This window comes from Aquarana catesbeiana, linkage group LG02, assembly GCF_042186555.1.
Source record: "Aquarana catesbeiana isolate 2022-GZ linkage group LG02, ASM4218655v1, whole genome shotgun sequence".
NCBI lineage: Eukaryota > Metazoa > Chordata > Amphibia > Anura > Ranidae > Aquarana > Aquarana catesbeiana.
In genome coordinates, this window is record NC_133325.1 from 108,800,956 (window position 1) to 108,823,499 (window position 22,544).

Consider the following 22,544-nt stretch of genomic DNA (forward strand, 5'->3'; position numbering starts at 1 on the left):
GAAAGTATGTGGGCTTAAGACAAGCAGTACATGGAGGAAACAATGGAAATCCAATTACACATATGTAGTTGTTTTTGCTTCCTATATTGCTTGATGGCTTAGCCATGACCATGTTGGAATGAGCCCTCTGTTCCATGAAAAATCATCTTAAAGTGCTGTTCCGCCCACCACTTTAAAAATTAAAAGCCAGAAGCTACATATACTGCAGCTGCTGGCTTTTAATAATAGGACACTTACCTGTCCTGGAGTCCAGCGATGCTGTCACCATTGTGGGTAAGGGAACCCGGCAGTTTAGCCTTACAGCTTTATGCCGGGAACCCTAGTGCGCATGCGCGAGGCTCCGCTCCTCTCTCCTACTGGCCCGGCGGTAGGGGGAGGAGGAGGGAGCAGAGCGAAGACGTCATGAGCCGTGGCCTAGACTCCCGGAATTGGGAACAGTATACCTGTCGAAGACAGGTATCCGCTTCCCCTCTCCCCCCCAAAAGGTGCCAAATGTGGCACCTGAGGGGGGGAGGAGACAAATCAGTGGAAGTTCCACTTTTGGGTGTAACTCTGCTTTAAAGTGATTGTAAAGTCTTGTTTTTTTCTTTAAAGATAACCAACATGTTATACTTACCTGCTCTGTGCAGTGGATTTGCACAGGGCAGCCCAGATCCTCCTTTTCTCGGGTCCCTCGCCGGTTCTCTTGGCCCCTCACTCCTGTTGAGTGCCCCCAAAGCAAACAGCTTGTTACGGAGGCACCCGAGCCGAGCCGCTGCTCTGTGTGTCCATTCAGACACGGAGCTGTGGTTTGGCCCGCGCCCCTTCACTCCTGATTGGCTAACTGACTTTGATTGACAGCAGCAGGAGCCAATGGCACCACTGCTGTGTCTTACACAATCAGGAGGGAGAGTTTCGGACAGCCAAGGCACTTGTGCACATCACTGGAGGAAGATCGGGCTCAGGTAAGTTCATTTAGATAAAAAACCTTCTGCCTTTACAATCACTTTAAGCTCCCTGTAGAAGGGTAAGACCTAAAAAAAATGCTTAATTGGGCGGAACATCCTACTCGTGCAGACTTACTTCGGCAAAGGGTCCCAAAAGGACAATGAGGCACATGGAGAAACCAGAAGGTTAGGATGAAGGAAGAGTCTTATTTCCACTGCTTACCTTTTTACTCATTTGTAGAGGTGCAAGCTAACGGTCATGTATAAATGTTTTAAAGTATAACCCCTAACATTGAATATTGCTTAGTTTCTCTTTTTCTGACTGTTAATGTGCGGTTATACACAGTATAGTAAGCTAGTGTTTAATACAACACTATACTTTAGCAGCCCAGTGGGTTCCTGAAGGAAACTAATTCTTACATGTGGCACCTTTATGTTTCACTGCTGGGCACTACCAGACACTGCTTCTCATTTTGTTCTTCTGATGACATTCAGACTGCAATAGGTCCACCTAAATAATATATTTTTAAAATACACACAACCTATACTTTATATTGGCTAAAATACCCCACCCGCTAAAGAAACTGTGCCAAAACGCATTAGAAGGTGGCATCATGATGTGAGCGTGTCCCATCACAAACCTACTCCATGGGCCAGATTTGCCCCATATATTGTTTGAAGACTTGGCCCTGCTTTACTATGGATAACTCTGATCCAGTATAATTGTTCCAGTTTCTCTCATTTAACAGACTGCAGTATCAAGACTTGATCATGTTACTTTCTGTTATGTACTTATGCACAGCTGTGTTTCATGTATGAGGATTTATAAGTGGATACTACGTTACTCACATCTATCTGGCTATTTTCTATTGAAAGTTTCAGTGTGAAACCAATTGTGGAAGAGGGTTCCACATCCTTATTGCCCTGACAGTGAAAAACCCCCTGCGCAGTTTAAAGTGGAGTTCCACCCAAAAGTGGAACTTCCACTCATCGGATTCCTCCCCCCCTCCGGTGTCACAGTTGGCACCTTTCAGGGGGGAGGGGGGTGCAGATACCTGTATATTACAGGTATCTGTACCCACTTCCGGCATAGATAGCCGCAGAATCTGCGGTTATTTACGCCACTTCCTGTTCCCCCCCCGCTGTCTGCTGGGAAACACAAGGGTCCCAGAGACAGCAGGGACCATCCGTTTTGCGAACCGGGAAGTGAAGCCGCAAGCCTTCACTTCCTGACTCCCTTACCGAAGATGAAGGCGGCAGCACCCGAGGACCAAGAGACGGTTCGGCCTCGGGTGCCGACATCGTGGGCGCCCTGGACAGGTAAGTGTCCATGTTTTAAAAGTCAGCAGCTGCAGTATTTGTAGTTGCTGACTTTTAAAAAAAAAAATTTGGCGGAGCTCTGCTTTAAGGTTAAACCGCTTCTCCTCCAATCTCATTGTGTGTCCCTGTGTCCTCTTACACTCCTTGAGACTGAATAGTTTTTTTCCTATGCTGGGATCACCATTGAGGTATTTGTAAATCGTTATCATATCTCCTCTAAAGCGTTGTTTCTCTAGTGCGAATACATTTAGTTTTTCAGTCGTTCCTTGTATTTAAGGTCCCCCAGTCCCCTTATTAGTTTTGTTGCCTTTCTTTGGACTTTCTCCAGTTCCAGCACATCCTTTCTGAGGACTGGTGACCAGAACTGGACAGAGTACTCCAGATGTGGTCTAACCAGAGTTTTATAAAGTGGTAAGATTATCGTTCTATCTCTGGAGTATATCCCTCTTTTAATGCATGCTAATATATATAATAGTTTGCATTTATGTTTTTTGCCCCCAAGTGCATTATTTTACATTTCTCAACATTAACCCTAATTTGCCATGTATTTGCCCACTTCATTATTTTGTTCAGGTCTTTCTGTAAAATTTCTATATCCTGATGTGAAGTTATTGCCCTGCTTATTTATGTGTCATCCGCAAAATCTGAGATTACCTGAAGGAGCTATTCTATCTTACTATCTTACTTCATTCCTGAACTGGCATTACTATGCAGCACCGGCTTAATCACCAATCTCACCAATTTCATTGAACTATTTTATACACTTATAATCTGATTTCCTGCAATTTGTCTCAGGGAATAGAGTGAATGTTGTGTATCAAACATTGTGAAGTCTACATTATCATCTAGCAATTAGCTATTCAATAATCTGTGTACAACATTTATTTGCAGACTCACTGTGCATGCAGAAATGTAATGGATATATCTTGGCATTGATTGCAAACAGTGTTGGAACATATCTTTGGCAGTTATTCTGTGCCTAAGGAAATATGCTTTGTTGCTATACATTTAGCAATTTACATATTGATTCATCAATTCATTTTACACTGGGATTGGTCTAATTTGTGGTTCTGTTCCAAGACATACATTCTAACCTAGAAAGCTTTAGTGTTGATATATTATCATCCGGTCTGCATACAGAACTACGCTGAATTAATATTTTACCAGTAACATTTCCAGCAAATTTAGGGGTATACCGATGCCATTTCCTGACTGCATATATTGACTACTGGGATACCACTAACAGAGTTTTGAATGCATGCAGCACTCTGTTCCTAGAATATGGCGTAACCATTTCTATGTCCATTTCACTCTATATTGAATAGTATGTGGAGGTTCTTCAAACCTGGTTGTACTACTGGGCTGGACATTTGTTTACAACTATGGTGAAAATAATTAGGGATTCATTTATTTATAATTATGTATACATTTTTCTAGTTTTCATATGTATGTTTTTTTACAAAAAAAAAAACGAATTAGACTTATTTTAATTTAGGTGGTTAGTATTCATCCTCAATTTATTATTTCACCCTTCCGCTCTGTTTCATTATATATTTGTAGCAATGACCCCTAAATGGAGCTGCTGAATTTTGATCACTTCTTTCTATGAATGACTTACCTTATTGCCGCAACTTATGACCCACTGGGGGAGACAGACAGATAGACAAACTTCCACAACGTCAACTATTTTATTCTAGTTTTTCTATTGCTTTGGTGGACCTTTAAGCCCAGTGAGAAATTGACTAAGCAGGGCTTCAGCTTCCTCCCCTAGGCAAGGCTGAGAAGCACAAACTGGACCTCTTTGCAGCTGTACCCTCCCCAGGCAGCAGGCCCGGTAGGCAAAGACCTTTGAACTCATCTCTTCTCCAGGCATGGGAGGAAAGAGACATACACATCCTCCCAAGACAAATCCTTGGAGGACCCTTTTGGAAGGACTTCCCAACATCCTTGGACCGGTGGATATGGGTCTGCATTGCTCTTAGTGACTGACGTGGATCTACATCTAGCTGGACAGTATGATTGACGATAGATTTATACCATGGTATTTTTTTTCTTTTTTAACTAATTGAAAACACTGAGCTTGCAAAAATTCCCAAAAACATCAAAACACACAGGGCCTCTTCTGCATCACTGCTGCACCCCTCCCCCTCCCCTCCCCCACTTTCCAGCAATTTTCAGCTGTTAACATAAAAGCTGTTAGTTGCTGTGCAAGTTCAGCAGCTCTAGCAGCTGCTTCTACCAGAAAGAGAGCTCTATCAACACTAATTACTCCCAAAATAGAGTAAGTAATATTGTTTCTTTTGTATTTACTATTGTTTAATTCATCTATAGATCAAGAGATAAGCTTCAATCAACAGGTGCTGCCAAGCAAACTGATAAGTTAAAAAAAAGGATAAAATTTGACATTGGTTACCCTTAAAGGAGGTGTAGAGGCAGAAGGCTTTTAATCTTAAAGGAGTTGTAAAGGCAGAAGGTATTTTTATTTTATTGCATTCTATGCATTAAGATAAAAAACCTTCTGTGTGTAGCAGCCTCCCCAGCACCCCCCTAATTACCTACCTGAGACCCTTCTCTCTCCAGCGATGTCCACGATCCCCTCAGCCATCCAGGACACTCCTCCTGTTTGACTGAGACAAAGCAGTGGCGCCATTGGCTCCCTCCGCTGTCAATCAAAGTCAGTCAGCGGGCCAGGTCCGGGCTTCCCTGTGCCAAACCAACTGCACAGAGGAGGTAAGTATAGCATATTTGCTATTTAAAAAAAAAAAACAAAGAAAAAAAAAACGAGCCTTTACAAAAGTGTGCAAAAGTTATAGCGTCTACAAAATAGGGGAAAGATTTAGGGGCTTTTTATTTATTTTTTATTGTTTTTACTAGTAATGTCAGTGATCAGCGATTTTTAGTGGGACTGCGACATTGCGGTGGACAAATCCGACCCTAAGTGACGCTTTTTGGTGATCAGTGACACCAATACAGTGATCAGTGCTATAAAAATGCAATGATCACTGTATAAATGGCACTGGCAGGGAAGGGGTTAACACTAGGGGTGATCAAATGCTTAAGTGTTCCCTAGGGAGGGGCTTTCTAACTGTTAGGGGGACGGACTGACTGGGAGTAGAGAGAGATTGCTGTTTCTGATCATTAGGAACAGCTGATCTCTCTCTCCTCCCCTGTCAGAACAAGGATCTTCCTTGTTTACATAGGCAGATCTCCGTTCTGCCTCTGTGAGGAGGGATCGCGAGTGGCCAGCGGATATCATGGCCGTCGGGCACACGCAACGGCTCCCGAGCCACGCGTGTGTGCGCCCCATATCCATTACACAAAACAACGTACAGATACGTTGTTTCGTGCCATAGAGCCACCTTGCCACAGTATATGTGAGGTGGGCGGTCTTTAAGTAGTTAAAGTGGTTGTACACCCTTACATATACCCAATGAAGTGACTTATCTCAGGTGATACACAAAGATAAAACCTCCTACTTAAGCTGTACGTGTTTATCTGTAGTCTTCTCTTTTTTACAGCCGTTCAAAGTACAGAATTTATAATGCTTGTCTGAGAGTTCAGAGAAAAGGGGGCAGAGAGCTGGAATTACATTCTGCAGAGCTCAGTGGGGAGAGCTCTGAGAGATAGTTGGAAGGAAGAGACACCCCTCCTTTACACAGCTCTCAGGAACAGAGCTGAGGCTGTCTATCTGCTGGATGTCGCACCCCATCAACATTTTTGGTCAGGAAAACTTGTCAGAAGTAGGGATGAGCCGAACACCCCCCCCCCCCGGTTCGCACCAGAACATGCGAACACCGTTAATGTCTATGGGACACGAACATGAAAAATCAAAAAATCGAAAGTGCTAATTTTAAAGGCTTATATGCAAGTTATTGCCATAAAAAGTGTATGGGGACCTAGATACTGCACCAGGAGACATGTATCAATGCAAAAAAAAGTTGTAAAGTTGTAAAACAACCGTTTTTCAGAAGCAGTGATTTTAGGAATGCTTAAAGTGAAACAATAAAAATGAAATATTTCTTTAAATATTGGGCCTGGAGGGGTCCCCTTAGCACCTCTGTCTCATGTGTTTTACAGTCCCGCAGCAAAATTAAATTTCTAAAGGAAAAAATGTAATTTAAACTTGCTTGCGGCTGTAATTTATTCCCGGCTCCCGGTAATATAGATAAAAATCAAGGAAAAAAATGGCATGGGTTTCCCCCACCCCAGTCCATACCAGGCCCTTTGGCTTTGGTATAGTTATTATAAGGTAAACTCCAAGCCAAAATTAAAAAAAAAATACAGCCTGGGGTCCCCCCCAAAATCCATACCAGGCCCTTCGGTCTAGTATGGATTTTAAGGGGAATTCCACGCCAAAATTAAAAAAAAAATTGGTGTGGGGGTCTCCCCCAAAATCGATACCATACCCTTATCCGAGCATGCAGCCTGGAGGACCTGAACCATACCAGGCCACATTCAATTAACATGGGGAGGGTGCTTTGGGGTCCCCCCCAAAGCACCTTGTCCCCATGTTGATGGGGACAAGGGCCTCATCCCCATAACCCTTGCCCGATGGTTGTGGGGGTCTGTGGGTGGGGGCTTATCGGGATCTGGAAGCCCCCTCTAACAAGGGGCCCCCAGATCCTGCCCCCCATGTGAATGGGTATCAGGTACATTGTACCCCTACCCATTCACCAAAAAAAAGTGTAAAAAAGTAAAAACTTTTCCTTTATTAATAATAAAAAAAAGTCTCCCGTGATGTCCATCCATCTTCAATTACAGCGCAGACGGACCCGAAAAATAGAAAAAAATAAAGCTCCGCCTCGATGGGAGGCGTCCCACCGACTGCTGTCTTTTCGCGGTGATAGCTGTTATAAAGGCAAGGGCGGGGCCACCCGCTGACAAAACCGGATGACCCCGCCCCCTCTAATGGCACATTATGGCTCTCGCAGCAGAGCGCGCTGTGATTGGCCAAAGCATGCAGGTCAGGTGCATGCTTTGGCCAGTCATCAGACGGTAATGCACTGCGATCTCACAGTGCATTATGGGGTGTTCCGCGGTGCTCTAATTTCCCGCAAACACCCCATATGTTCGGTTAGTTTGTGAGCAAGTGAACACCCGATGTTTGAGTCGAACTTACGTTCAACTCGAACTGCAGGCTCATCCCTAGTCAGAAGTGACGCACACAGATAGAAGAGAAACAAGGTAGCAGACAGAAATTACACTTAATGCTCTTAATTACACAATCTCAAGTACACACTATAAGGGGATATGATTTAGATATAACTGGATAACTGATTCAGTTAAGAGAGCTCTGAGAGCTGATTGAAAGGAAGATACACACCCCCTTCACACAGTGCACAGGAACAGAACTGAGGCTGTCAATCAGCTGAAGGTCCTTCTTTCATCAATATTTTTCTCTTGGTGTCAGAAAAACTTGTCAGAAGTGACTTATGCTATGGGGCATGGCTGGCTGCTGAGAGGATGGTCGCAGGCTGTTAGAGCTCTGAGGTAACGGGCTCCCTAAAGCTTAAATAAAGGACAAAAATATCTCCTGAGGGCACAGTTAAAGCCTGAAAGCGGCGGTGAACATCCTAGAACGATGGGCAATCAAAAAAATAAAGAAGGACCCCGCAATCTAGGCGAATTCAGAAGCCAGGCCGGGACACTGCAGAAGATTAAAGATGGCACTGGTACCTCCTCACCTCACAGCAGCACAAAGCAGCAGGATTCCAGTGCTGAGGGAGACATGGAGACACAGCCTTGCTCACAGGGAAACAGTCTACAGCTTCAGGTTGACATTAACAGCCCCATAAAAAGGAGGAGAAAAATTTCATCCTATTCGGAAAATGTGAGTGAAACTTCAAATGAATATAATAGTACACTGGGAATTAACCCCTATGATGCAAAACTAAATGCAATACCTACCACAGGTCAACCCATATCAGATTCCACTATTAAAGACATTATAATGTCACTGAGGGGAGCTCTTCAGTTTGACATGATACATTTTATGAACCAGTCAAAGCAAGGAATTGATGAACTAGGTGACAGAGTGGAATATGTGGAAAACAAAATGAGTTCACAGAAGCTCATAATGAATTAGTTGACGCACATTTTGATGTGGAAAATGAAATTAGAAATCTAAAAATAAAGGTCTCGGACCTGGAAGATAGGTCCAGAAGGAATAATATAAAATTCTGCGGAATTCCTGAAAATATTAAACCTGCTGACCTGAAAAGATTTCTAACAGAAATGATTTCTAAACTGCTCCCTGCAACTCCCCAACAAGAACTGATGATAGACCGTGCACATAGGCTTCCTAAACCGTCACATATATCAGAAAGACTGCCTAGAGATGTCATCGCAAAAATTTATTTCTTCCAAGTAAAAGTTCAACTGATGCAATTTGTGAGGCATAATTCACCGCTTCCATATCCCTATGCAGGAATAATACTTTATTCGGATCTGTCAAAAGCAACAATTCTGGCACGCAAAAACTTAAATTTAATCACCAAAATCCTCAGAAACCACAGTATCCTCTATAAGTGGGGATTTCCTACAAAAATTATGATAGCCAGAGAAGGAACTACATACAACATTACCAACATGGAAGACGGTATAAAAATTTTGAAAACCTGGGGATTATTACCAAAAAATGAAGAAATCGCACTTAACAAAACCGCACCTGAGAAAATCCCACAGCAATGGGAAAAAAGTCCTAGTCGATATGATTCTCCTTTCTTAAGAGGTTTCCAAATTCCTCACAGCACACAGTGCTACTTGTTTACTATCTTACTATATACAACAGTATACGATAGTAAATCGCCTCAGGTACCAAATTGCTCAGGGAGCCCCCAATCGGGGAATTTTCTGTTCCAAGTTTAACTTTCCCTCACGTTATTACCCCCCACAGACAGTACAAGTATCTGTGCACAGGAATTTATTTCCTCCTTTTATTATACTGTTATAAATATGTTTTTTGGTTTATTTTTTTTCTCCACTCAGTAGCATACAAGGTACAGTACTGCCATCTACTGGATGAAAAGGGAACCAACTCTGTAAGTACCAATGTCTCTTTACCTCATGCAAGAAATCTACTAATGATATTCTTTAACGATGCTTACAAACATTTCCATGGGTCTTAAACTAATGTCACTAAATGCAAAAGGCCTCAACAGCCTTAAGCGGAAAGCTCTCTGGAATGACATATTGAAATTCCCAAATGACATTGTATACATTCAAGAATCGCATTTTGCTATGAACAAAGCCCCAAAATTCTCCAACCACAAATTTCCTCATATATTTGTATCTAACAACCCCAAGAAAACAAAAGGAGTAATATTGGCAATAATAGATTCTGTTTCCTTCCAACCTCTAAACGTTAAGACTGATTCTCAAGGTCGGTACATTATTCTGGCAGCAACCATTGAAAACACAGACTTCACTATTGTCAATATTTATGCCCCGAACAAAAATCCCCATCAATTTATTAAGAAAATTATAACGAAGGCATGTAAAATGCAAAAATGTCAACTCATATTTGCGGAGACTTCAACGCACCGATGGATACAGATATAGACACCTCCAATCAAGGACACACCAAAAGAATGGGACTAAATAAGATATTTTCTAATGAAGATTTGTATGATGCCTGGAGGCATCTGGACTCCACTGAAAGGGACTATACATTCCCATGTCCACAAATCTTACTCAAGGATAGATTATTTTATCACGAACAAATTATTACTTCAGAACATATCTAAAGCTCAAATCCACAACATTTCTTGGTCTGATAATGCTCCAATAAAAAATAGAAATTAATAAAGGATTTCCCCGCACCAACAACCAAATATGGAGGAACAATACATACATACTTTCCCAAGAGAAACATTTGTCCTTGATAAAAGAAAATCTTACAGAATTTTTTGTATTTAATGATACTGGTTTGATAACAAGTACCACGGTATGGTGTGCTCATAAAGCATTTGTTAGGCATCTTTTAATAAAAATAGCAGCTAGGGAAAAAAAGAAAATACTTTGAATTAAATAAACTACTACTGAAACTGAAGAATAACACAAAAAATCCCCAAGGGATATGAAATTAGCACAACAACTCAACAATCTAAGAATGGAACTGAGATATAGGCTGATAGATAACCATGACAAATACATGAAACTAATGAAACTGAATTACTATTCTCAAGGTAATAAAGCGGGTAAACGTTTGGCTAACTAACTACGCCAACGTCAAAATAAAAACAAAATTAACAAGTTAGTTCACCACAAATCAAATATAGCAATTTACAACCCCCAAGAAATAGCTGATTCCTTCTCAGAATATTATGAATCTCTATATAACCTTAAAGTAGATCAATCCACCCCACAACCTTCAGCCCAAAATATAGCTGACTATCTAAAAAATATCAACCTGCCAAAAATAGATCCAGGAGATCTACAACAAATCAACAACCCAATCTCATTACAAGAAACTCTCAAAGTTATAAAATCCCTCTCTAAAAACAAAACCCCAGGCATAGATGGACTCTCAGGAGAATATTTCCATGCATTTAGTGAAATACTATCGCCTCATCTGACCAAAATGTTCAATTAAACAGCATTATCTAGCCAATTCCAAAAAGAGATGCTAGAAGCATTAATAATTACCATCCCAAAACCAGATAAAGAACCAACATCACCCGTAAATTACAGACCTATATCACTACTAAATGTAGACATAAAAAATTATGTTACGATTATAGCCAATCGTTTAATAAATATAACATCTTATCTCATTGGGCCCGATCAAGTAGGATTTGTTAAAGGCAGACAAGCCCCTGACGGCACTAGAAGAATGGTGAATCTAATCAACCATATTGAAAATAACAAAACACCCGCTCTTCTGTTACAATATCTCACAAAAGTGAGTACATCCCTCACATTTTTGTAAATATTTTATTATATCTTTTCATGTGACAACACTGAAGAAATTACACTTTGCTACAATGTAAAGTAGTGAGTGTACAGCTTGTATAACAGTGTAAATTTGCTGTCCCCTCAAAATAACTCAACACACAGCCATTAATGTCTAAACCGCTGGCAACAAAAGTGAGTACACCCCTAAGTGAAAATGTCCAAATTAGGCCCCATTAGCCATTTTCCCTCCCCGATGTCATGTGACTTGTTAGTGTTACAAGGTCTCAGGTGTGAATGGGGAGCAGGTGTGTCAAATTTGGTGTTATTGCTCTCATACTGGTCACTGGAAGTTCAACATGACACCTCATGTCAAAGAACTCTCTGAGGATCTGAAAAAAATAATTCTTGCTCTACATAAAGATGGCCTAGGCCAGTGATGGCGAACCTTGGCACCCCAGATGTTTTGGAACTACATTTCCCATAATGCTCAACTACACTGCAGAGTGCAGGAACATCATGGGAAATGTAGTTCCAAAACATCTGGGGTGCCAAGGTTCGCCATCACTGGCCTAGGCTATAAGAAGATTGCCAAGACCCTGAAATTGAGCTGCAGCAAGGTGGTCAAGGCCATACAGTGGTTTAATAGGACAGGCTCCACTCAGAACAGGCCTCGTCATGGTCAACCAAAGGAGTTGAGTGCAGGTGCTCAGCATTATATCCAGAGGTTGTCTTTGGGAAATAGAAGTATGAGTGCTGCCAGCATTGCTGCAGAGTTTGAAGGGGTGGGGGGTCAGCCTGTCAGTGCTCAGACCATATGCCGTACGCTACATCAAATTGGTCTGCATGGCTGTCGTCCCAGAAGGAAGACTCTTCTAAAGATGATGCACAAGAAAGCCCGCAAACTGTTTGCTAAAGACAAGCAGATTAAGGACATGGATTACTGGAACCGTTTCCTGTGGTCTGGAATTATAATTGCTGGAAAATAATGTTGGCCACACAAAATATTGACACTTTGGGCCCAATTTGGACATTTTCACTTAGGGGTGTACTCACTTTTGTTGCCAGCGGATTTGACATTGATGGCTGTGTGTTGAGTTATTTTGAGAGGACAGCAAATTTACACTGTTATACAAGCTGTACACTCACTACTTTACATTGTAGCAAAGTGTCATTTCTTCAGTGTTGTCACATGAAAAGATATAATAAAATTATTTAAAAAATCTGAGGGGTGTACTCACTTTTGTGAGATACTGTAGCTTTAGATGCTGAAGAACATTCGATAGAATGCATAGGCAATATATCTTGGCAATATATCTCCAAAACATTAGAAAAATTTGGCATGAAAGGATTTATACACTCAGCTATTATGTCATTATATTCCCAACCCTCAGCAAAAGTGCTCTCCTCAGGATTAATCTCCAAAAGCTTCAATTTATCCAATGGCACTAGACAAGGAATGCCCGCTTTGATGATCTCTTTATAATGTTCAGAAATTATTAGACCAATATAGTAATGTGTCCTATTATAAAATTAATCAAAATAAATGTTATATCCTACCCATGAACCTCCACAAAGCCCAAACGGAAAAACTTTGTGAGAAATACAGATATAATTGGGACGAGACAACTATAACATATCTAGGTATAAAATTTACATATCCTTCTTCCAAACTATATGATGTAAATTTTCCAAAACTCCTAGAACAAACTATTAATGATCTGCACCAAATCCAAAAAAACTCAACTTTCATGGGTTGGGAAAATAGCAGCATTTAAGGTGCAAATATTACCCAAAATACTATATTATTTCTGCACTCTTCCAATTCCGTTAGCCTCCAAATTGTTTAAACAAATGAACACTAAATTAAAAAATTACATATGGAATGGAAAATAACTAGAGTAGCATTCTCAATACTAACTGCAAAACTTGTTTGCTAAAATAGCATTGCCCACAAGAATAATAGACTAAAATAGCATTGCCCACAAGAATAATAGACTACTGTAAAATACGTCAATCAACAAAGGAATAGACCAAACAAGGCTTCCAAAAATTATAATTGCCTACCAGCACACTTCAAAAACATAGTGGAAGGGAAATTCAGCAAATGCGCATATCTCAAAAATATAATCCTTTCTGACAAAATTGCTTTCTGACAAAATTGATATCCCAACAGAAACATGGCAATATTTCACACACCACAAATTTCAAAAAGCAAAAGGAGTTAGGCTTTTCTACAACCTTCTCTCCCCTTCTTCCCCAGAAGGTACAATTCCAACATGTTAAAATGGGAAAAGGACCTTTCACAAACCTTTACATGAGAACAATGGCATAAAGCCCTATTGATCACTAGTACAGAATCCTCACTTTTAGAACATTGGGATAATTCACAAAAAATTCTTAACAGATGGTACCTGACACCTTATAGATTATCCAAAATATTCCCTTCCACCTCTCCCGTCTGCTGGAGGTGTGAGGAATTAGTGGGAAACCTACACCATATTCTTTGGTCATGCAAGAATCTTTCAAGTTTTTGGAACTCAGTTTCCTCCTTTATTGCAGATCTTATAGGTAATTTGACAGAACTGACACCGGCAACAGCATTATTAGGATTCAGTCTAGATATATACCCACATTGCTTTAGAACAATAGTATCACATATCCTGATAGCAGTGAGACTTAACATTGCCAATATGTGGAAATCCACAGAAGCTCCTAACTTGTCAAATGTCATTATAAGACTAAACACTCAGGCCCAATACGAATTGATGTTAGCATTCAAAAATTTCTCTACCACTATCTTAAAAAAAAATGTTAAGTTTGGATAAACAACCCGAGAGCCTCCAATTACTTAAAGAATAGCGATATATGATACACCAAGATATTGAATTTCTTATAGACTCTTCTTCTTCTTTTCATTCCTAAAAATTTGAATATTGGGTGAACAGCTCCCGCATACAGTATGAACCCATTTGGGGTGGGCGGTAGCGGGATATCAAACTTCAGATATTGTACCCTAAAGTTATTATTACTTCTTGTTATTCATTCCCCAATTTTTGTTATTATCTGTTCTATGCAATATGATAAGCAATACCATTTAATTGTATTCATTTATATTGGAATATTGGATTTTGTCAAAAATAATAAAAATTTAAAAGTTAAAAAAAAAAGTGACTTATGCTAAAAGCAGAAGAACAAAGTAGCAGACAGAAATTCCACTTAGTGCTCTTAATTACACACTCTCAAGTACACACTATAAAGGGATATGCTTTGTTCATATTTCATGCCTAAGGTATACGATGAGAAGCTGTCATCTTTTTTTTCTGTCTCCGTTTTTTTCCGTCCCCCCCTTTTTTTTTCTCTCCCTCCCAACCCCCTTGGAGGACACATATGTTCTTTTTTGGAAAGTGCACTTCTGCTATCTATCTTGCACTGTATATTATTGCTAAAACCACAGTGCCTCTATATGTTTATTTAAAGTGTTTGTAAAGTCACATATTGTGACATTACTGGTATCCTCTCTGGATTATACTGCCATTATCTAAAGTGTGGGCATTTTTTTTATAATGAAAAGGCTAAATACCTTTTCTCACACCTCAGCTGTGCTTTCACATGGTGCCCCTCCGCTCTTCTTCCCCAATCTATGGAGAGCAGTAAGAGGGGCTAAGATTCCCCTGTGATGTCAGCCGGCCAGCAGAGGGAAGTCACATGACCGCACAACGGCGGTGTGAGTAAAGGTATGCCTTTTTTAATTTAAAAATAACACATTATAGTTAATGCCAGCATAATCTGGAGGGGATACATGTATTTTTGCTGCATATTGCAGCTGAATAGAGGGCATGAGGGGTGGAGAGGAAAACTGCCCTCATGCTGACAGGCAGGGAGGGGGAAGGGGAGAGGGGAGAGGGGAGAGATTCATAGCAGAGAGTGGGATGGTGGAGGAACATAAACTGGCCATGGTATCATGCTCAGTAGTCATGATTACAATGCTCAGCACAGACAGGGGGACACAGGAACAGGCAGGATCAAACAGGTATATTATAGCACAGGAAAGGACAATTTACGCAGCACAAGCATTGTGTTATAATTCATGCCTTAAATGAACAGGATCTTTTATTTTTTAATGTACTTTAATGTATTCTGTTGCTATTGACATGTACTTTGTGTCACTTTTTAGTAAACATTTTTACTGGCAAAAGAAGGCAGTTTATTGCACAGTAAAAAAAACAGTACAAAGCATTAAAATGCATGCCAATACTTATGCATTTTCTGTTTGTTTATATGTGCGTCGTGGTGTGAATAAACCTTAAAACTGGTGGGGGTGGGGGGCAACAGTAAAAGTGTAACTGCACCAAAGGTCCAACTAAAGGTCCAACTAAACTTTAATGTAACAAAATGCTAGAGTGCATTGAGGTTTAAGAAAAAACGTCTTTCCATATATAATTTGCATATAAAAGTATATATTCATCCTTGCATAAGCATAATGTATTCAGCATGGCAGTGCAGAATAGTACATTAACATATAACTGTGTGGGGCTCACAAAAGTTCTAGTGCATTCCTAACATTTGGATGAGGTTCACTGAATGATTATTTAGATGAGCTGGAACATTTTTGCTAGGTTTTAACATAATTAAACACAGGGCACGTTTTATTCTAATTATACAAACCCTTTTAGGATTACCAACAACTTTTTGTAGCAGCAGGATCTACCTAACTGGATTAAAATTAAATGCTTTAATTTGTACTAAATTGATGTTAAATCTAAAGGGGATTGCATAGAAACTACAATCAGACTGAATGTGTATGGCCATTCTGACACTGGATGGATACCTTATAACTGTTTTAAAAGGCATTCTCGTTTTCTTTTTTTGGATTGTATGATATTTCAGTACCATTCGAACTAATGTTAGCAGATTGTGCTACTTGTGGCTTGCTTATTCAAAACTGAGTGTTACCAGCAGTTGCGGCCCGTCCATGCATTCGGCCCCCTATTCTACTGTACATGCAGGGTGCCAGACACATGGATTTCAAAGGGGGGGGGGTTTAAATACGTGATTAAGGCCAGAGGCTCTAATAGGCTTCAAAAAAGAATGGGCTCAGGGTTCAGGGCACGGGGGAGTTATTTGCCCCCCTCCCCCCAAAAAAAAACACTAGCCACCCCTGGTTATCTAAAGTTACTATTCAAAGTGATTATCTTCAGTTTTTTATTCTTCTTTTTTTTTTTTTGTATTTCTCATGCCCTTTGTTATTTTTGTCTCCCATTTTTACATGCAGACATCACATTACAGTTTGAGCTGAAACCTGTTATTGCCAAAATTGCTGGTCAGCTTGGTCATGCTATTGTGAATAAAAAAATAAAGGCATGCAATGAAAAAGAAAGAGAATTAAAAATGTTAATACTTTCATTTCACATGTTAATGGCACTTAGTTATTAAAATATTAGATAAAATAATATGTATCTTTTCACTTTCTAGAAAACAATAGAGAAAAGCACACCACGTGGTAATGAGGAATGAGGCTATATTAGAAATACAACGTTATACAACATATGACATTTTGGGGTTGATATACTAAAAGTGGAGAGTACAAGTGGTCTCACTCATCACCTGGTGCAGCTGTGCATGGTAGCCAATTAGCTTATAACTTCAGCTTGTTCAATTAAACTTTGACAATGAGCCCCCATTCACATTGGCACGACTTGACAGGCGATTTGACATGTCAAATCACCTGCCAAATTGCAGCCTATTGCCGCCATTGGCACTGTCCCAATCGGTGCAACGCCGACTTTGCGGTGCCGCACCGATTTCTAGAAGTAGTTCCTGCACTACTTTTTGTGACTTCAGGGGTGATTTCAATAGACATCTGTACATGAACCCGCCTAGATGTCTTTTAAATTGCCCCCAAACTCGCACTGAAATGCAAACACACTTATTGCCCATTTATTAAAATGGCCTCCATGTGACCTTATAAAATAAAAAAAATGTATGTAGTTTAAGTTTGGCGAAAAAAAAAAAAAAAAACATTTGAAATACATCAATTTTTTAGCTTTTTTTCATGTAAAGCATGCACATCAAAAGTATATGTAGGTATGTAGAGCAGAAAGGCATTTCTTATGTTAGACCTACCTCTCGATCCAATAACAGTCCACTTTCCAGTTAGGAGCTGCAGACTGGTCCATCTTTACTGGCTACTTTGAGCCACTGGCCCAGTTTGAGGACAACCCCCTTGAATGCTTAATTTGACTGTAACTTAATTTGAAATTTTGTTTCATAAGCAGCATTAGACATATTGTGACACGTATCTACATCAACTAACGCGTCACCATAATAGTCTGGTCAAATCTCTTTAGTCAACTTTTTTTTTAGTTTCTATGATAAAATTTTGCAAATAAGTCATTTTTGTTCATAAATTTGGGCCAAAATGTATGCTGCTACATCTCGTTGGTAAAAATAACCCAAATTAGTGGATATTATTTGGTCTCTGTGAAAGTTATAGAGCCTACAAGCTATGGTGCAAATCATTGAAAATTGATCACACCTGATGCACTGACGGCCTCTCATGTCGTGAGGCCCTGAAATGTCTGGAAAGTACAAATACCCCCCAAATGTCCCCTTTTTGAAAAGTAGACAGTCAAAGGTATTTAGTAAGAGGCATGGTGAGTTTTTTTAAGTTGTATTTTTTTCCCACAATTCTTGGGAAAGTTAAGAATTTTTTTTTCTCACAAAATTGTCATAACAAGTTATTTCTCACACACAGCATGTGCATACTTCCAATTACACCCCAAAATACATTCTGCTACTCCTCCTGAATATGGCGATACCACATATGTGTGACTTTTACACAGCCTGGCCACACAGAGAGGTCCAACATGCAGGGAGCAACATCAGGGGTTCTAGGAGCATAAATTACACATCTAATTTCCTAACGACCTATTACATTTGTGAAGGCCCTGGAGCACCAGGACAATGGAATTACCCACAAAGGAAAGCAAACACCCAACATCTATTCTATGAGGCATAATGAGTCTATTTTTTTTTTTTTTTTTTTACACAAAGTTGTCAATTTATAAGATATTTCTAAAACATAACATGTATATAGCAAAAATGACACCCCAAAACACATTCTGCTACTCATCCTGAGTATGGCGATACACATTTGTAGACTTTTACACAGCCTGGCCACATACAGAGGTCCACCATTGAAGTAGTACCTTCAGGCGTTTTAGGAGCATAAATTACACATCTCATTTCATTCCTACCTATCACACTTTTGAAGGTCCTTGAGCACCAGGACAGTGGAATTACCCACAAAATAACCCCATTTTGGAACGCAAACACCCCAATGTATATTCTATGAGGCATGGACTGCAGATAGGTACTCGGGTACTCTGATGGGCTGGAGACAGGTACTCGGTTACTCTGATGGGCTGGTGACAGGTATTTGGGTACTCTGATGGCCTAGTGACAGGTACTCGGGTACTCTGATGGCCTGGTGACAGGTGCTTGGGTACTCTATGACCTGGTGGCAGGTATTCGGGTACTCTTATGGGCTGGTGACTGGTACTCGGGTACTCTGATGGGTGGTGACAGGTACTTAGATGGGCAGTGACAGGTACTCAGATGAACTGTGACAGATACTCAGATGGGCTGTGACAGGTGCTCAGGTACTCGTGTATTCAGATGAACTGTGACAGGTACTTAGGTACTCCAGTACTCAGATGGACTGTGACAGGTACTCAGGTACTTGGGTACTCAGATGAACTGTGACAGGTACTCAGTTACTCAGATGGATGGTGACAGGTACTCAGGTACTCAGATGGACTGTGACAGGTACTCAGGTACTCAGATGAACTGTGACAGGTACTCAGGTACTCGGGTACTCAGATGGGCTGTGACAGGTACTCGGGTACACAGATGTACTGTGACAGGTACTCAGGTACTCAGATGAACTGTGACAGGTACTCGGGTACTCGGGTACTCAGATATACTGTGACAGGTACTCAGCTACTCGGTTACTCAGATGGGCTGTGACAGGTACTCAAGTACTCGGGTACTCAGATGGGCTGTGACAGGTACTCAGGTACTCGGTTACTCAGATGGGCTGTGACAGGGACTCGGGTACTCAGATGGACTGTGACAGGTACTCAGGTACTAAGGTACTCAGATGGGCTGTGACAGGTACTTTGATGGGTGGTAACAGGTACTTTGATGGGTGATGACAAGTACTTTGATGGGTGATGACAGGTACTTTGTTGGCTGGTGACAGGTACTTTCATGGGTGGTGACAGGTCCTCTTTATTAGGGGGGGCAGTGTGGTTGGTGAGCGGTAGCGAGCTGTTACCGCAATCTCCTTCTCACACACGATCGGTGTGTGAGGAGGAGAACACGGTACCATCTCGTTACCCCGGTTTCTTGACATTCTGTGACCGGCTGTGATTGGACACAGCCGGTCACGTGGTAAAGAGCCAATTTTATTGGATCTTTACTGCGATCGGGGTTGGGCTGTGTCAGGGTGACAAGCCTCGTCCCCGATCGCCGCTCTGTGCGTGCCCTAGGGGTGTGCATGAGTACGGTGCACGTGGGCAGTACATGTAATCGGCTGTGATTGGACACAGCCGGTCACATGGTAAAGAGACACTTTTTATTGGGTCTTTACACGGATCTAGAATGGGTTGTGTACAAGGGACATGCCTCATCCCCCGGAGGCCCGCAGGAGCGGCGAGAAATCGAGGACGTCATATGACACCAGCCCAGGATGGGAGATCCCATCTGCGGACGTCATATGACTATAGCCCGGTATTGAATTGGTTAATTTTCCTCAGAGTGGCGCACAGAGGTAAACACATTATTCACCAACTTTGCATGCTCAATGAACTAGCAATGTATCAGATATGTCTTTATTTAAAAAAAAAAAGAAAAAACAATGGGGTTGATTTGTCAAAACTGGAGTGCAAAATCAGGTGGAGCTCTGCATAGAAACTAATCAGCTTCCAATTTTATTTTTTTATTTTTTTGGCAAAGCTGAAATTAGAAGCTGATTGGCTACCATGCACAGCTGCACCAGATTTTGCACTCTCCAGTTTTAATGAATAAACCCCCATGTATGACTTCCTCAGAAAGAGCAACTCAGGGCATGAAGCATGCAGGCTTCATGGCTATAAGGCTGCAACAAAAGAGCCTGCTTCCGCTTTCAGATCACTGAGCTCTCCTGCACCACTGTTACATTGTGAGTTGGTGTGGAAATGTAGGACATACCTACTCTCACAGCCAACATCAAGTACTACTAAAAGCACTACTAAGCACTAAATAGTATGCAACTTGGACACTCTTCACTAATGCCATTTCCTCATTTCTCCCACAGTTTTTAAATGTAATATTAGGTGTCCACAAGACCCCATTGATAATGAGGCCAGACCATTTTTTTGTATAATGATTGTTCCTTTAGGAAACATTCACAGGATGTAAGAAGGGATGCATGCTAACATTCCTAAGCATCTAGAAAGCACCTATAAAGCGGCATACACACGGGTGGACTTTTCGACCGGACTGGTCCGACGGATAGAATCTGGCAGACAATCCGACCGTGTGTGGGCTGCATTGGACTTCCGACTGACCGTTTCGGTCGGAAATCTGACAGACTTTAGATTTGAAACTTGCAAACTCCGCCGCACTCAGTTCCTATCGGAAAGCCCGTTCGTCTGTATGCTGGTCTGACGGACCAAATACGACGCAAGGGCAGCTACAGAACTACCCGCGAGAATGTTTCCAGCGCGACCCTATCGCGCTGGTTCTCGGCGACAGGGTGCTACATCTCGCGCTCGCTGCAATAGGAAAAATACATTTTCCTATTGGAGCGAGTGCGGGGGGAGGCGACAATGTCCCTTAGGTCTGGTATGGATTTTATGGGGACCCCCCTACGCCGCAAAAACGGCATGGGGGTCCCCTCAGAATCCATACCAGACCCTTATCTGAGCACGCAGCCTGGCCGGTCAGGAAAGGGGGTGGGGACGAGCGAGCGCCCCCCCCTCCTGAACCGTACCAGGCCGCATGCCCTCAACATGGGAGGACAAAGGCCTCTTCCCGCCAACCCAGGCCATTGGTTGTCGGGGTCTACGGGTGGGGGGCTTATCGGAATCTGGGAGCCCCCTTTAATAAGGGGGCCCCCAGATCCTGGCCCCCCACCCTATGTGAATGAGTATGGGGTACATCGTACCCCTACCCATTCACCTAGGGAAAAAAATGTCAATAAAAAAAACACAGTACACAGGTTTTAAAAGTAATTTATTAGGGAGCTCCGGGAGCCGGCAGAAGAACCGGACACCGGGAGAAGAGGCCGAACACCAGGAGAAGAGGCCGGAGAGAGCGGAAGAAGACCCCCGGTGCTGCCTAATAAATGACTTTAAAAACCTGTGTACTGTGTTTTTTTATTGACGCTTTTTTCCCTAGGTGAATGGGTAGGATACGATGTACCCCATACTCATTCACATAGGGTGGGGGGCCGGGATCTGGGGTCCCCCTTATTAAAGGGGGCTCCCGGATTCCGATAAGCCCCCCGCCCGCAGACCCTGACAACCAACAGCCAGGGTTGTCGGGAAGAGGCCCTTGTCCTCATCAACATGGGGACAAGATACTTTGGGGCGGGGGGGCGGCAGGGTGCCCCCCTTCCCCAAAGCACTCACCCTCCCATGTTGAGGGCATGCGGCCTGGTACAGTTCAGGAAGGGGGCGCTTGCTTGTCCCCACCCCCTTTCCTGACCGGCCAGGCTGCATGCTCGGATAAGGGTCTGGTATGGAATTTGGGGGGGCCCCCACGCCATTTTTTTGGCATAGGGGGTTCCCCATAAAATCCATACCAGACCTAAGGTCTGGTATACCCTGCGAAGGGGCCTGCAAGGTGTCAATCTCGCCGATAAAAGCGGCGAGACTGACTTCCTTTTCTAGTCCCGTCGTACCCGAGTCACCTTCAAAATGAAGAGACTTGTCTGTGTGTGGGCAAGTCCGTTCATTCGGAAAGTCCGCCGTAACTCCGTCGAAAGTCTGTCGGGAAGACTGGCGGACCTAGACTGGCGGACCTAGTCTGCCGGAAAGTCCAGTCGTGTGTAGGCAAGTCCGTCCGTTCAGAAAGTCAGTTGGAAGTCTGCCGGATGTCCGTCGGACCTAGTCTGCCGGAAAGTCCAGTTGTGTGTATGCTGCATAAGACTAGCTTGTGATGGATCATTGAGTAGACTCAAGTCCTTGTCAAGGGTGTATCTTTCATACACACAGACTGGCTGAACAATTCAGATAACTCACTATTGCAAACTGACATGTTATATCCTTTTTAGCAATGTCAAATGGCTGCATTATGACAGGAACTGACTTCTACATATAAATGTTTAACAAAGTCGACCCCACAGAGGGTTAAAGT

At 42.0% G+C, this 22,544-nt stretch overlaps 1 protein-coding gene across 1 annotated transcript in view; it reads right to left on the reverse strand.

Annotated features, from left to right (window-relative positions):
- RXFP2 (relaxin family peptide receptor 2) overlaps positions 1-22,544 on the reverse strand; it is a 512,938-nt gene that overhangs the window by 144,834 nt on the left and 345,560 nt on the right. The gene's annotated exons all lie outside the window — the stretch shown is intronic.